A 14,784-nucleotide genomic window follows, 5' to 3' on the forward strand; every position below is an offset into this window, starting at 1 on the left:
CAACTTAATTGTTCCCCCATTAATTGCCAAGCAATCAATAAACCCATTGATTTGATTTCATTGTATAACTGTATTGAAAACAGGATGGGGTCTGGACACCCAGTACCTCTCGCTGGCCAGGTCTTGGTCCTTGGACTACCATCTAGTCTGTGCCTCAGCTATTTTGCTGGCTGGGAAGAAGAAAAAAGTGATGATTGTACTGTGATATGTTAGTGACTTTTATCACAATGCAGTGCTCAGCGCCTCTGTCACCAAAGTCTACCTCTTTTCTGACTCTGTTTTGGATCCTGGAGGGCTGACTTAAGCAAATCCTTAGTAAAGAACCCAGCAGCCTCTCCTCAACCAGTAGGCAGCTTCCGTACAGCCTCACAGAAAGGTGGCCCAGGAGTGACTTTATCCACATTTGCCTGCTCAGAAAAACAAACCACCATATCTAAAAAAGAGATTGACCTTGGAGTTTCCAGGAACAGAACTTAAAGGGGTGGGAAGGGGTGAGGAAGAGATAGGGAAGCAGGAAGGGAGGGAATGGGAGGAGAGAGACTCCGTGGCAATGGCAGAGGAGATTGTGGCACAGGCCACAGGTGTGTAAGCCCCGTAGACCTTCTGGGAAGCTGCGAGTTGCTTTGTGATAAGATTTGTGAATAGGGGGAGGCCAGTGGCCCCCAGACCTGCCTAGACACTCTGCCCAGACTCCAGCCAGCCCTTTCTTGTCATTTCATGTGTTAAAGCACTTAACATGTGTATAGTAGTATGTATTTATCATTTGGCTACATTTTCCCCAAAGTGTGGACTGAACTAAGATAAAAGAAAAAAACACAAGTTATTTTCCTAAGGTTCTTTGCCTCTTCATTTTTATATCTGTCACTGACTGAGCTGCAGAGGCCTGTTTCTGGTGACATGATTCCTTCTTATGATCCTGGGATCTCACACATGTGGAGCCAAGAAACAGAAAATGAGATAGGAAGGTGCCCAGAGTTCTTGGACAGGGCTGAGCTGTAGGACTTGCTTTGCCTCCATTGGTATCTTTCGATGGCTTGTTTTTGTTTTTGTTGTTGTTGTTTTTCAGCTCATAAATGACTTACTGGTTCCAAAAGACAGTATTGTTCAAAAGAAAAACTTCAGGTCATTTGATGATAGTTCAGGTGCTGGGCAGACCTCTCTGCTGCATACTTTGGCATATTTTCACCGGCTTGGGCAAGGGAAAGAATTTGTTGTCTAGAGTACCGTACTGGAACGCATAAAGATTAAAAAGAAGGCCACAAAAATGCTCCTGCTTTTAAAAAATGTGCAATTACAATAAGAAGATAGAATAGTGCCCAGAAAGAGACCCAAGGACACGTGTCATGGAAACCAAATGGATAAGCGGGCAAAGTATACACTTAGGAACTTTTGCAAAGTTGCTGAGGCTGAGAGACTGCTACCACAAATGAAGTGATACAAGTGATGATGTACATTTGCAGAGCGCTTGACAGTGTGCAAAGCCTACACAAGCACTGTGTCATTCCAGAGGTCACGAGTGTGTATCACTCACTGATGAGGAGGTTGTGACGGCAGCAAGGTGGCTGCCATCTTGCCTGGTGGTCATGCAAGGATCTTACTTGCTTCTTCCTCATGAGTAAAGGGTGTTGGACACCACAAGGACTTTGTTCTGCCAACTTTGGGGCCCTTGCCCCATCTAGAGGGGGCAGAACATTTCAGTTGGAGAACTGGAGGCTTAAAGGATAACTGATGGCAGTAGATGGAGGGAGGAGTGATGACTGAAGGCTCACCTGCCTTGCATCTTTCATCTGAAAACTAAAAACTTGGACTAGATTGGTGATTTTTTTTTTTTTTTTTTTTTTTTGAGACAGAGTCTGGCTCTTTTGCCCAGGCCAGAGTACAATGGCACCATCTCGGCTCACTGCAACCTCCACCTCCCAGGATCAAGCAATTCTCCTGCCTCAGCCTCCTGAGTAGCTGGGATTACAGGCATCTGCCACCACACCCTGCTAATTTTTTTGTATTTTTAATAGAGATGAGGTTTCACCATGTTGCCCAGGCTGGTCTTGAACTCCTGACCTCAGGTGATCCGCCTGCCTCGGCCCCCCCAAAGTGCTGGGATTACAGGCCTGAGCCACCGCACCCAGCAATTGGTGGGTTTTCATTCCTGGTTCCATATGAGAATCCTTGGTGTGGCTGTAAAAACTACCAATACCCACGCCACACTTTAGACCAGCTGAATGGGAACCTCTCGGCTTGGACACTGGTTTTGTTAAACTCTCCCTAAGTGATTCTCAGGGGGAGCAGGATTAACAGCCATTGGCTGGATGCTCTGTAAAGTGATTTCTAGCTCTGTCTAATGTCTGGGGGCTGGGTTAAAACAGCATCTGGTGGGGCTGGGCGACGAACAGAAGTGATGGAGAAGGCTGCACCTACCGAGTACTTCTACTCTTGGGGAAGTTGGTTGAGATTAGCTCTGGGCACACATATAAAACCCAGTGTACTGGATTATACAGAGTCCCCTCAAAATTTGTGTCTACCCAAAGCCTCTGAATGTGACCTTATTTGGAAAAAGGGTCTCTGCCGAGGTAATTGGTTAAGTTCAGATGAGGTCATGCTGGATTAAGGTGGGCACCAAGCCCAGTGTAACTCATGTCCTCCAAAGAAGAGAAGACACACAGAGGAGAATGCCATGTGAGAATAGAGGACGAGGCTGGAGTGAAGCTGCCACAGCCAAGGAAGGCCAAGGATGGTCAGCAACTGGCAGAAGCTGGGAGAGGCAAGGAAAGATTCTTCCTTCCAGCCTTCGAAGGGAGCACGGCCCTGCTGACACCTGGATTTGAGACTCATGGCCTCCAGAACGGTGAGAGAATAATACACTTCTGTTGTTTTCATCCACCCAGTCTGTGGTATTTTGTTACTGCAGCCACAGGAAACCAAGCCACCTGGTAAGGTTTGGGTCTCAAGACAGCTGAATCACCTCGTCATTGCTTAGCAATGAAAGATGCTAGAGCTGATAGCACATTTAACATGAGAGGAAAGCTGGGCTGTCAGGAGAGCTGTGTCCTGATTCCAGGCACAGCAAGGACAGCTGGATTCAGACTGAGGCAAGACCTGAAATGGATGCCCTGTCGGAGAGCATTGGCGATTTACCCCACAGGTAACCATTGGCTCATTTTGTGCTACAGGAAAGGTGAGGAGATGGGAAGTCGCTGAAAGACTTGAGTTTTGGTCTTGGCTCTGTCACTTCTGGCTGTGTGGCTCTGGGAAAAATAGCTAATGTCTCTGGACCTTGGTTCCTCATTTGTCAAATGCAGGAACTAGATGACATAATCTGCTATGCAGTTTCCAACTATTAAGTTCTAAACGCTGGGCCAGAGAGAGACAGGTTTAGCATCAGTAATAACGTGTGAGAATAGTCCCCCAGGCATAGGAATGCATCATGCTCCTTGCAGCTCATGCCCCAGATCTGATTCTGAGTTCAGACATTGTTAGCCACTTGCTTTAGGGATTTTTGGTGGACATGTTGCTTTCTGGTACAGCTACTCCAAAATTTAGGACATTGATGTAGTCTGTGACTAAATTAGCAATGTCTAATCATTTGATTGTCTAACATCACAGAAGGATTAATCACCCACAAGATCTAATGAGCTTCTTTTCCTAGAACACATTCTACATGATCAACAAGACCTTTGATGAATCCAACAGCCAGAGATCTTATGAACCTTTCCCAGGACCCCCGCTACCCACCTCTCATCCATGCAGCAATTTACCAGGCCTGTATGTAAAACAAGCTCTGACCTTGAGGATTCACCTTGAGGGGAAAAGTGGGTACAGAAAACGTGGATATGGAGAAAATGTGGATACGTTTCCTCTCTGCAGTTCCTAGGATGTTGTATTAGTTTTCTGTGTCACATAACCACAAACTTAGTGGCTTAACACAACATGTATTTGTCATCCCACAGCTTCCATGAGTCAGGAATCTAGGCAAGGAATAGCTGGGACTTTCGCTCAGGGTGTCACTGGCTAAACTCGAGGTCAGCCCAGGGTTGTGAATCTGATGTGAGACTCAAAGTCGGCTTCCAAGCTCACTGGCTGCTGATGGAATTCTGCTCTTTGCATCTGTGGGACTGAGGGCCTCAGCTCTGACAGACCACTCCCTTGCCACGCAGCCTTCTCCATAACATGGCAGTTTGCTTCTTCAAGGCCGATGGGAGAATGTCTCTGCTGCCTCAAATCTTTCCAACTTTCTCCATTTCTGACCTCTAGACCTTCTTTCAAAAGGCTCGCATGATTAGGTCATCCCCTCCCAGGATGGGTAGGCTCCATTCTGATTAACTTGAAGTCAACCGATGAAGTCAGGCTGATAGGGGATAATGTACCAAAACAAAGTCAACTGATCAGGAACTTCAATGACATATGCAAAATCCCTTCTCCTTTGCCCTGGAATGGAGACTCATCACAGGAGTGGTCTTCCGTCGCATTCACAGGTCCTACCCACCCTCGAGCGTGGGAGAGTTATACAGGGCATGAACACCGAGGCGTAGGAATCTTGGGGTCATCTTCAAGTTATCCTGCTAGAGAAGAGTCTGGGGATCTGTGATAACCCTCCCCGGGGAGGTCGCCCTCATCAATACACAAGCCAGGGCTGAGATCAGCTGGGATAGTAAAACCTCACTTTTCAGGGGCTCCCAGGCCATACTCTAGCATCAGGTGTCTGCTGCATATCTTCTTGGCACATCTCCTTGAGACACTTTTACTTCTAATCCTCAGGCTCAAACACCTGTGGAGCGGGAAGTATGACATTTCTGCGAAGTCCTCTTCACTTGAGTCCCAGGTCCCTCTGACAAAGCAGGAGTTTGTTGACCTTCTAGTCCTGGCACCAAATGTACCTGTTTACTCAGCTTTTGCCGGAGGGTGGGGAGAGAGGGTGGAGAAGAAGGAAGGGCTGTTTTGCAGTTGGTCAATGACATGCTTTGTTATAGTTTTTCTTCATGTTGTGCAGGTGGCCAAGTGTCTCGGGTACAAGGTAGACAGATTTCTCCCCCTTGGTCTTCCCTGCATTCAGTCCCCAGCCAGTGGGTCACATTCAGAATAATAATAGGAATAATAAAGGTCACGGTTCCTGCTGTGGTAGGAAAGATTATCTTTAGAAAGAAACAAATAATCTGGGAGGAGTTACATGGAGTTTAGAGAAACAAAACAGACACCAACTCGCCCTTATTCCCTGAGTTTCATTCTGTGTTATTCATCAATGCCTGTTTGATGGTTTCATGTCTTGATGCATCTTTTATTGTCCATCTTTTGGCCATGGATACTCTTGGATTATGCATCCAAACTAAGCATAGTTTTTCAAGCCACAAGATTTGTGGGGGTAATGGACTGGGTTTCTCTTACTCATGGTGCAAGACACTTCCGAGTCATAAGCCTATGGATTTTTGTTTGTTCGTTTGTTTTTATTTTTGTTTTTTGAGATGGAGTCTTGCTCTGTCATGCAGGCTGGAGTGCAGTGGCATAATCTCAGCTCACTCAACCTCTGCCTCCCAGGTTCAGGCGATTCTCCTGCCTCAGCCTCCTGAGTAGCTGGTATTACAAGTGTGCACCATCATGTCCAGCTAATTTTTATATTTTTAGTAGAGATGGGGTTTCATCATGTTGGCCAGGCTGGTTTTGAACACCTGGCCTCGAGTGATCCACCCGCCTTGGCCTCCCAAAGTGCTGGGATTAGTTGGTCACTATGACTGGCCAAGCCAATGCATTTTGAATCACGAGGACATGAAAATCTCTGTCAAAATAAGAATGCTGAGTTGGAGAGTGGAGGCAAAAATGTCACTCTGGGTTTGTGTGGACACAAGAACCAAGAGAGGCCTCCTTGTAAAATGAATGTGTCAGAGCAGACACTACATGGCCAGAGACCTAGTCCTCAGACCTCAGACTTCTTAGTGCTAAATGAGAAATTTGGCCTACACATTGTCTCCAAAGTCTCTTTTTGGCAGTAAAACGCTTTGATTCTATATGACACACAATTCTCCACACAGCCTGTGTAGCTATGTCACGACTTTACAACTTTCATAAGAGCCACTTTCAAATAAATCATGAACATCTCACAGCAGGAAGAGATGACAGGTGACCAGCTTTCAAGTTTGGGTTGGTTTGGTAATTTTCACTAGAAAATCATCTCCTGAGGACAGAGATATTAAATAATGCAATGTCATTATGTCTTTTAAAAAATTAAAAATTTAAAAGTGTTATTTACCATTCTAGTTCTTGAGTTTTTATGTTCTGGGAACAAAATGGCATTTTTGTTTTGTTTTGAGAGAGATGAAAACAATCAAGGCATTCTGACTTTGTTCTCAGTAGCTATCTCATTCGTAATGTTGAATGCGATAAAAGCAGTTTCCTCGGTAAGAAATGAATGTATAGTTTCAACCACAATATGTCTTCACAGATAAAAAGATTCCTATCTGTATTAATAAGAACATTTTCTGGGCCTCCCTGTGAATGTGATCTTCACAGAGTTACGTGTTCCCACCTTGTCCTGAGGACCAGATCCAAGAAACGTTCTCCATGAGTGCAGGTGAGATGTGACTTGGCTCTGTGGCTCTGTAAGACATTTCTGGGTAGGAATAATTACTAAACACCGAAATGGCTGAAATGAGGGGGAACGACGTTTCCTCTCAGCAGATCTTGATAAAGGAAGCATCGCCTCTCTCAGAGATGTCTTAGGTTGGCCCAGTCTGGCAGCCAGAGAACTGGTTAGATCACCTATCAAAGTGATATCAAGGATGTTGATTTTCTGTGAAAGAGCTTCTACTCAGTATTTCTGAGAAGTCTGACAATCCATTTCCATTTTTAAAGAGGATAAGCTTTTGAAACGCAGTGGCACTCACAGGCAAAATTTGAAATGCTACCCTCAGGGACCACTATGTTCGCAATGCCAAGGCAGGGGTCTTTTGCACCTGGAATACTAGGCTTCCCTCTTATGGTGAAGCCCCTGAGCTGTTTTCCTGATGGGCTTGATAGTGCAATGGTGATTTGCCACCCCAGGAAATCCAGTCCTCAACCCCTGAGATCACAAGAGCCTTCTCTGTTTGCTCAATGGAGTCTGGCCAGTCCTGGCTCTCTCCCACGCTGTGTGCAAGTTTGGATCTAGAACTCAGAGCCTGATTATTAGCTAATGCCTGAAGCTCATTTTTGTGTCACCATGTAATATCAGGAGAATAGGAAGTCCCAGCTGCCCACTTTTCCTCTCCCCATCCTCAGGCCTTCAGGATACACCATTTATACATGTGCGTATGTGTATGACAACTTGAAACATGAATTTCAGATCCCCTGTTCAGAAGGGGAATGGAGGAGGAAGTTGAAGTGGATGAGAATCCAGGAACAGGGTTTAGCATTGGTGAGAGTGGCAAGATGACTCAGTCTTGGGTTTTTAATCAAGGGATCTTAGTGAAGAACAGCATATCCTTTGTTGGGCAGAATATAAAAACGCAAAATAGAAGCCAGTAGAGATTTAATAAACAGAGCAATCAGTAGGGCTTGGCAGGAAGATGTGCACACAATGGCTACTTTAATCTGGTGGAGATGAGCTTTGGTGCAATGGTGAGTGTTGGTTTCCATTGACACTGACTTGAGTTGATTCAGGGGTCAAAGAAGAACATTTTGGATCAATTTGGACGATTATTCACAAGCAGTAATCCCACAGTGTTCACTGTTTTCCAGGAACTTTTAAAACAATAGAAAGGGTTATTCAGGGATAAAGCATTTTTTCCATTTTCAAATGCTTTCAGAGGTTGGCTCACCTTATTCGGGTGAGGCATATAAGTGTGGTTAGTGTGAGTATTGAGGCTACCAAACAGTTGTAGATGTTTCCTTAAGACCAATCTTACCAGTCTTATTCCCCGTCTTTCTTTCTCCTACCTCCTGAACTGGGACTTAGAATAACTGGGCAAAGCATTGCGTGGCCTTGGGCAAATTGTTTGATTTGCTGACTCTCAACTTACTCACCTGGAAGACACCTTTTCTAGCCAGCTCTTGGAACTGTTATGAGAATGAACGGAAAAGTGCATAAAAATTGGAAATACTAGGTACAAGCAAAGATTATGTTTTCTCCTGTTTTGGGGCTAGGTTTTTGTGTACAATAAGTGTTTCCATCAGAAGCAATTGACACCAATGCAGAGCCATCAACAGGAGGAGAATTTGCATTTGGACAACTCCTTGAAGGATGAAGAAAGAGGCTTCAGGAGGCAGAGCAGCCTTATGGGCAGAGAGTTCAGTGGAGGAATCAAGTCAGTCTGTTGTGGAGGAGGCCTTGAATAGGCCACTTTTTCTCCTCAAGGCCAACAAGAATCACACCTGTTTTTTTGAGATTACAAGAGGAAATGGAAGAAAAATTATCTTGACCTTGTCTAAACAACAGTGTCAAGGGGTACTATCTCACTTTTAATGTTCACTGCCTAGCTCTGTCCCAGATACTGTTTGTCCCTGAAAAACCTCCTCAGGAAGAGCCCCTCGACCTGGGAGCCTGGAAGGAGGTTCCCTTTGAGTGCAGTTTGCTTGTGAAGCCATAGCCAAGCACACGGGACCCATATCCACATCTAGTCTGATTGACTTCCTCTAGTTGAAAATGCATGTGAAGGGCCTTGCTAAGGCATAAGCCATATTTCTGCCTTCCTTGCTTTTAGCTGTTCCCCACTGTCTCATCTAGATTGTGGGTCACTGTTAAAAATGACCATAAATCTTTAGAGAAAGCAAGTATTAGGTTGGTGCAAAATGAATTGCAGTTTTTGCCATGAAAAGAGATGGCAAAACCAACAATGCCTTTTGCACCAACCTAATATTACAAAGGAGCTGGGATTACATGAGAGAACACATAGGAAAGCAAGGTGTAACACATGTGTTCATTATGTTGATGGTTATCTCGTTAGTCACTAACTTTCTAAATTAATTGAGAAACTTTTTAAAGAACCAGAAGAGAGATGGGCATGACTAAAAGAAAATGTTTAAGACCAAAGAACAGCAACCCGCCTTTTAACTCACTTACTTACCATTGAGAGCTATACTACTCACCTACCAGAAATGGCTTTTGCGTCCAGGAGCTCCAGGCCCTGAAGGATGCTGCTTTACTTATGAAACAAGAGTGGCAGACTTCTCATGGGCTGATATGCCAAGAATGGCTGAGGTTGGGTCTCAGTGGATGGCAGGGCTTGCAGGGAAGGCAGCAGCCGAAACCCTGGAAATCTGGCTCAACACAAAAGTGAAGAATGAGTCTTACATGAAATGCATTGGGTGTCAGTGTCAAGAATGCCAAGGCCCTAATTTTTACATTGTCATCTCCTAAAGACAACCATGGGGGCTGGCCTGTCAACATCTCTGTATGTCAATATTCCATATTTGCCCTTTCCCTTTGAGGATATGGAACCAATCCTGGTAATTCCCCCCACTTGAGCATGCCTGAGGATGGATACCTCTTCATATACTCAGTCATGGGTGAAGATTCCATTCTTGAGGGAAACCCATCCTTGGAGATGCCAAAGATCAAAACTAAGGGACAATATTTTGGTCTATTTTAGAGGCAGGGGAAGGACACGTTGGCTATATCTGGTCCCAGGATCATCTCTCTTGGGGCATTGGCCATGGAGCCAACACTGGGTTCTGTGGAGCCTGCAACTTTAGCTTCCTAAAAAAATCCTTCAGGACTTGGAGCACAGGGACAGCATCTCGATTTAGATCAGGCTCTGAGTCCATACTAGAATCTGGTCTGGCCTCCTTCAAGGGGATCTCCTGCCCCTGTGAATTTCCTGAGTCCTGGCCTCAGTTTTCTCCTCTTTTACTGAGCTTTTTCCTGGCCCATCACTTTGGGCTGATCTCTGTGAGTTCAAGATTTGAAAAGTGGTTGTTGTTCTGACTGGTGCCTTTGCTGCCTAAGATTTCATGAAGATGATAGCACTGCAGATGACAAAGGAAAAGTACTTTAGACCTTTTGTGTTCAGATAACTTTGGAGATAAAGGCGACATTAGTGATCATACAAGACAAATTTCAGCTGAAGAAGCCCAGCAAGCTTAAATCACTTGCCCTGGGTCCCTTGGCCACATACGGCAATGCTGGAACTAGTATCCAAACCTTGTGATTCATAGTTGACAACGATCCATGCGTGGTTGGGGTTCTCAAAATGTGGTCCTAGGACCGGCAGCATCATGTCATCTGGGAACACATTAGAAATGCAAATTATTAAGCCCCATCCAGATCTACTGAATCAGAAGCTCTGCAATCTGTGTTTTAACCAGCCCTCTAGGGAATTCAAATACTTGCTACAGTTTGAGAAACAGTGTTCTGTGCTGTGCTAAATTAAACCTTTTGAGGGACAATTCAGTATTTTTTATCATTTGTAGAAGAGTTGAATGCTGAACACTAATTTCTGTCACACTTGATTCTTTTATTCATTTCTACACTTAATCTCGAATGCTATTCCCATATTAGGCACCACATGGATCAGAAGGACATATTGAACAAAGATCCTTCCTTCAAGGAGCTGATAGGAGTCACAACATAGACCAAGGAGGCTATGATACTGAGAAGTAAAGCAAAATATGATGAAATTTTGGAATGATGCAGACACCAAGGGCAATATGAGTTTGGTAATGCTTTGGGCTACAGGAGAAGAGAATTAGCAACCAGGTGGTAGAAATGGGCGTAGTGAGTTGTAGAAAGAATAAGGAGATTTGTCAGGTGAGATGAGAGGCCTTGTGCTCTCTTAGGAAATTTATGAGAAGTTCTGAGACTTAATTTCTCCCTGAATTATGAGGACCCTAAAGGTACTTGCCTCAGTGACTGAAGAGAATGGGTGGTTGGCCATAGATCCACCACTCAGTGATTGACTCTGGAAGCATCTGTCTGGTAGGGACAGCAAGAGGAAATATTTTCAGACTTTACTCTGGTACAAGCCTGAAGCAATTTGTCATGACTCAGGTGGTTGGGAAGCAAGTGTGCTCTCGGGACAGCTTGACATGTCACTCAGCAACCTCCTGGGGCCAACCTGTTCTTTTAAAGGAAGAGTTTTGTGTTGACTCTGAACTTAGAAGAGTCCAAAAACAGCAAGTGACAACAGAAGGTTGAGTCATGAGTGCACACCGCATCCAGGCCAGCCTTCGCTTCCAAGCACGAAGTAGACCATGGCATCGAGTCGGTGTTTTCACAATGGAACCATAAATTCTCTATGACCCATTGCCACGGCCTGTATCATTTTATAGACCTGTATAGCGGCATGGAAATTAAATTGGTATTCATTATAAGGTGCCACCAGATCCCCAAAGGCCTAGCTTGCCCGAGAAAAGCATCTATGGAGCATCCAACTCCAGCATATTTTATCGTGTTTAAATTTCTGAAACATCATGCACTTGTGATATATGTGACAAATATAGTTATCAGCATTTTTTCTTAATCAGGAGACTTTGTTTTCAACCATGCTGGATAAGAGAGAACTTACTGCAGTTATAACTATGTGTTATTTTTTAAAATAATCCTAGCCAGCATTGGATTACTATGGTTGCAGGCCCTCTATGGCTGCTTCAAATTCATTGTCTGTGTCATGTCCAAAATTATCCTCCTACGAAGGAGGCATTATTGTTGTCTCTGCCTTACAGGTGAGTAAACTGAATCACAGAGAAGACAAATAATATCTTCGAAGCCATGCAGCAAATAAACTGTGAAGACTGGATTATACACACACACACACACACACACACACACACACACACACACACACCCCACTCAGGATCACGGTGGAAGATGGAATAGTATGTTGGAAAAAGGTAAGGATTTCAAGTTAACATCTGGTAATTGACAGACTGAGCAAGTAGGGGAAGCCACTTTTAAACCCTAGAATACTGGTTGCCTAATCAATAACACAGAAGCCCTTACTCATAGGTTAATTGTGAGGAATGAATGAGATAATATGTTGAAAAGTTTTGTTCTATAAACTAACCTCCCCAACAGCCATATCTAGAAATTGGATTTTTACTGGGAGGTCATGAATATAGGCTCAACCTCGGAATTTTCTGCTCCGACTCCCTTTTCCCAACTCAAATGGATCGATTATTTTCCTAACTCATCAGTGCTTGGTTGATGATACGTAATCATCTGTCTGGCCAGGTAACCTGGTAACTCAATTAAACGGCAGTTTGACCTGGAACTTTATGGAGTGCCAGGTATGGTGATGCAGACTTGGACCTGCTCAGGGCTCTGACAGATGGACACCAGCATCCCTGAAAATAAAGGTGTCTTGTCTTTGGGTCTGTGTATTTGGTTACCTAGTTGCTTCTCTGCTCTGTGGAAGTCACATTTTCCTCTGTTTCTTCAACAGTCCCTGCACCCGGTGGGTCCTGGCCCCGGGGGCATAGCATGGCTTCACATCCTTGCTTTTTCCAGCATCTGGCATCTCAGGAAGCCACTGACTCACCCCCTTGGCCCCATCCCGCCCCTACTGCCCTGCACTCATTGGCTTCTAGCTTTTGATGAATTCAGGGAAATAGGGGTTCCTGTGAGCCCGTGTTTTTCAAGAGCTCATGGTTTATGCCTGGAATATGTATTTGCACTCCAGCTTTCTAAAATGAGCAGAACTTTGGAAATACCCATTAGTGGCTCCTGTCTGAATTCCAAATGTCTCCCTGAGTTTGCTTTAGAGACAGAAAGGAGAATTCTTGAATTAACAATGATCTCCCAGTGAAATCCCCCTATGGAATTTGAAATGTAGCCATTATGACAAATAGGCTTTTACCTTTTATTGTGGTGAAATACACATAGGATAAAATTTACCATTGTTGACATTTAGTCCATCCACAATGTTGTGCAACCTTCACCACTGCCTACTTCCACAACATTTTCATCACCCCTAAAGGAAACTCTGCACCCAATAAACAGTCCCTCTCCATTCCTCCCTCCTCCTGGACTCTGGCAACCACTCATCTGCCTTTTGTCTTTAGAGATTTGCCTATTCTGGATATTTTCATGTAAGGCAGATCGGTTTGTTCATTGAAAATTTTCAACATGTTAGACATTCACATTGTTTCAAAATCTAAAAGTCTAAAAGGATTTCCTTTCTTTTGCTTCTCCCCCATCGGCCTGGGCTCCCTTCCCACATGATTTCTCTGTTTGTGGAGGCGTACGTATTCTAGAATATGTGTATCCCAATACAAACAAATATGACACACGCTCTTATCTCCCCCTTTTATTACATGAAAAGTAACATTCTATACACAATATTCTGTACCTTGTTTTTCAGCCACCTTACAAAATGTCCTGGAACTTCTGTCCCCATCAGTACACAGAGAGCTTCCTCATTCCTTTTCATAGCCGCATAGTAGTTGTTTGAATCTAGCATGCTTTATTTAACTAATCCTTTCTTGATGGACATCTAGGTTTGTTTCCAAGTATTTGCCATCACCAGCAAAGCTGCCATGAATTATCTCACACACATGTCATCTTAAAAGTGTCTCGGCAGCACAAGTTCCCAGAAGATGAATGACTGGGTCAGAGGGCATGTGGATTTGTAGTTTTGTTAATGGTCACTCCCTTTCTTTCTGCAGGGGTTGTGCCAATTCACACGCTCACTGGCAGTACACAAGAGTCCCGCAGCTTCCACCAAAGAGTGTGTCACCCAACTCTGTATTTTTCTCCTAATCTCAGCGCAATCAAATTCGAATTTCTATTCCTATGTTTAAGAAAGAGGATTTAAGGAATTCTGGTTTTGTCTCCTAAAAGGAAAAAAAAAAAATGCATCTGGCACCTCCATGTTACCTGTTTACATTTAAGGATAAATGAAAAACGCAGTCATTCCCAGGAATGTCCACAAAATCAGTGACTTGCTGAAGTCCACACACCTTTCCCTACCTGGAAAGAAGCCTCTGTGGAGGGCCTCTGTTTCCCGGGGTACCTCACTTCCCGTCCTCCTAGGGACAGACTGTGAGATCCCACCCCTCCACACTCCCCACTGTTGACTCTGCACCCCACAGTCAGCTCCCTTCTGAGTGCCCAGTCTGGGCTCCAGTGGTTTATTTAAAAGCATGACGAGCCCTCTAATTATGGAGATAAAAGCTGCCTGTGATACAGAGCAGGGCTTGGGTTGAAAGGTCTTTTTTCTGACTCTTTCCCATCTCATTAGAGTTGCAGGGTGGCTGGTCACTGCAAGGTTTAATCTTTGGAGGCAATGTGACAGCAAATGTGGCAAGAATCACAGCTCATTGACTGTTCCATTAAAAATTTCTACATGTACCTGAAAAAGGTGCCTTTCAAGTTGCTTCAGTCTGAGGAATCTTATTTCTCCTAAACTGAGAGAAATGGATCCCCTGAAAATGTGTGGCATGCACAATTCGATGTCATGGCCTCCATGTAAACATCTCTTTCTGCGTGGATGGAGGAAGTGAACAGCTTTTCCTTCTTCCTGCATTTCCCACTTCTCCCTAAATCTAAAGAGCAATTCTCTGCCTTCGCGAGCGCAGGCTGGTGAGAGCTGGGAGAGCAAGCTGGCACTGCTCAGCAGCCGTGTTTACCATCTGATCATCGTGGAGGGACAGCTGAGTGCACAGTGTCCTTCCATCCATCATTGCAAGACCAGGGAAGGAAATTTGGCCCTTGGGCAGGCTGTAGCCCAGGAAAAAGGCCATCCCCAGAAGTTTGCAAACTTCTCTAGTTTGCAAACAGCACAGATTTAGAGCTTGCATTCCTTCTCATCCCAGGAACCACATATGAGCACCTCTCCCTGCCATGGTTCTCACGATGCCTGGATGGTCCTTATTTAAGTATTGAAT

At 44.5% G+C, this 14,784-nt stretch overlaps 1 long non-coding RNA gene across 1 annotated transcript; it reads right to left on the minus strand.

The window, feature by feature from the left end:
• Nucleotides 1–23: 23 nt before the first annotated feature.
• LOC139362604 (uncharacterized) lies at nt 24–13,320 on the minus strand. The gene is made up of 6 exons (XR_011621776.1): nt 13,248–13,320; nt 10,803–10,873; nt 10,103–10,183; nt 9,049–9,219; nt 263–407; nt 24–170 (listed from the first exon to the last, which is right to left on the minus strand). It is a non-coding gene; the product is annotated as an uncharacterized lncRNA (long non-coding RNA).
• Between the last annotated feature and the right edge of the window lie 1,464 nt (nt 13,321–14,784).

This window comes from Macaca nemestrina, chromosome 4 (assembly GCF_043159975.1).
Source record: "Macaca nemestrina isolate mMacNem1 chromosome 4, mMacNem.hap1, whole genome shotgun sequence".
In the NCBI taxonomy this organism is placed as follows: Eukaryota; Metazoa; Chordata; class Mammalia; order Primates; family Cercopithecidae; genus Macaca; species Macaca nemestrina.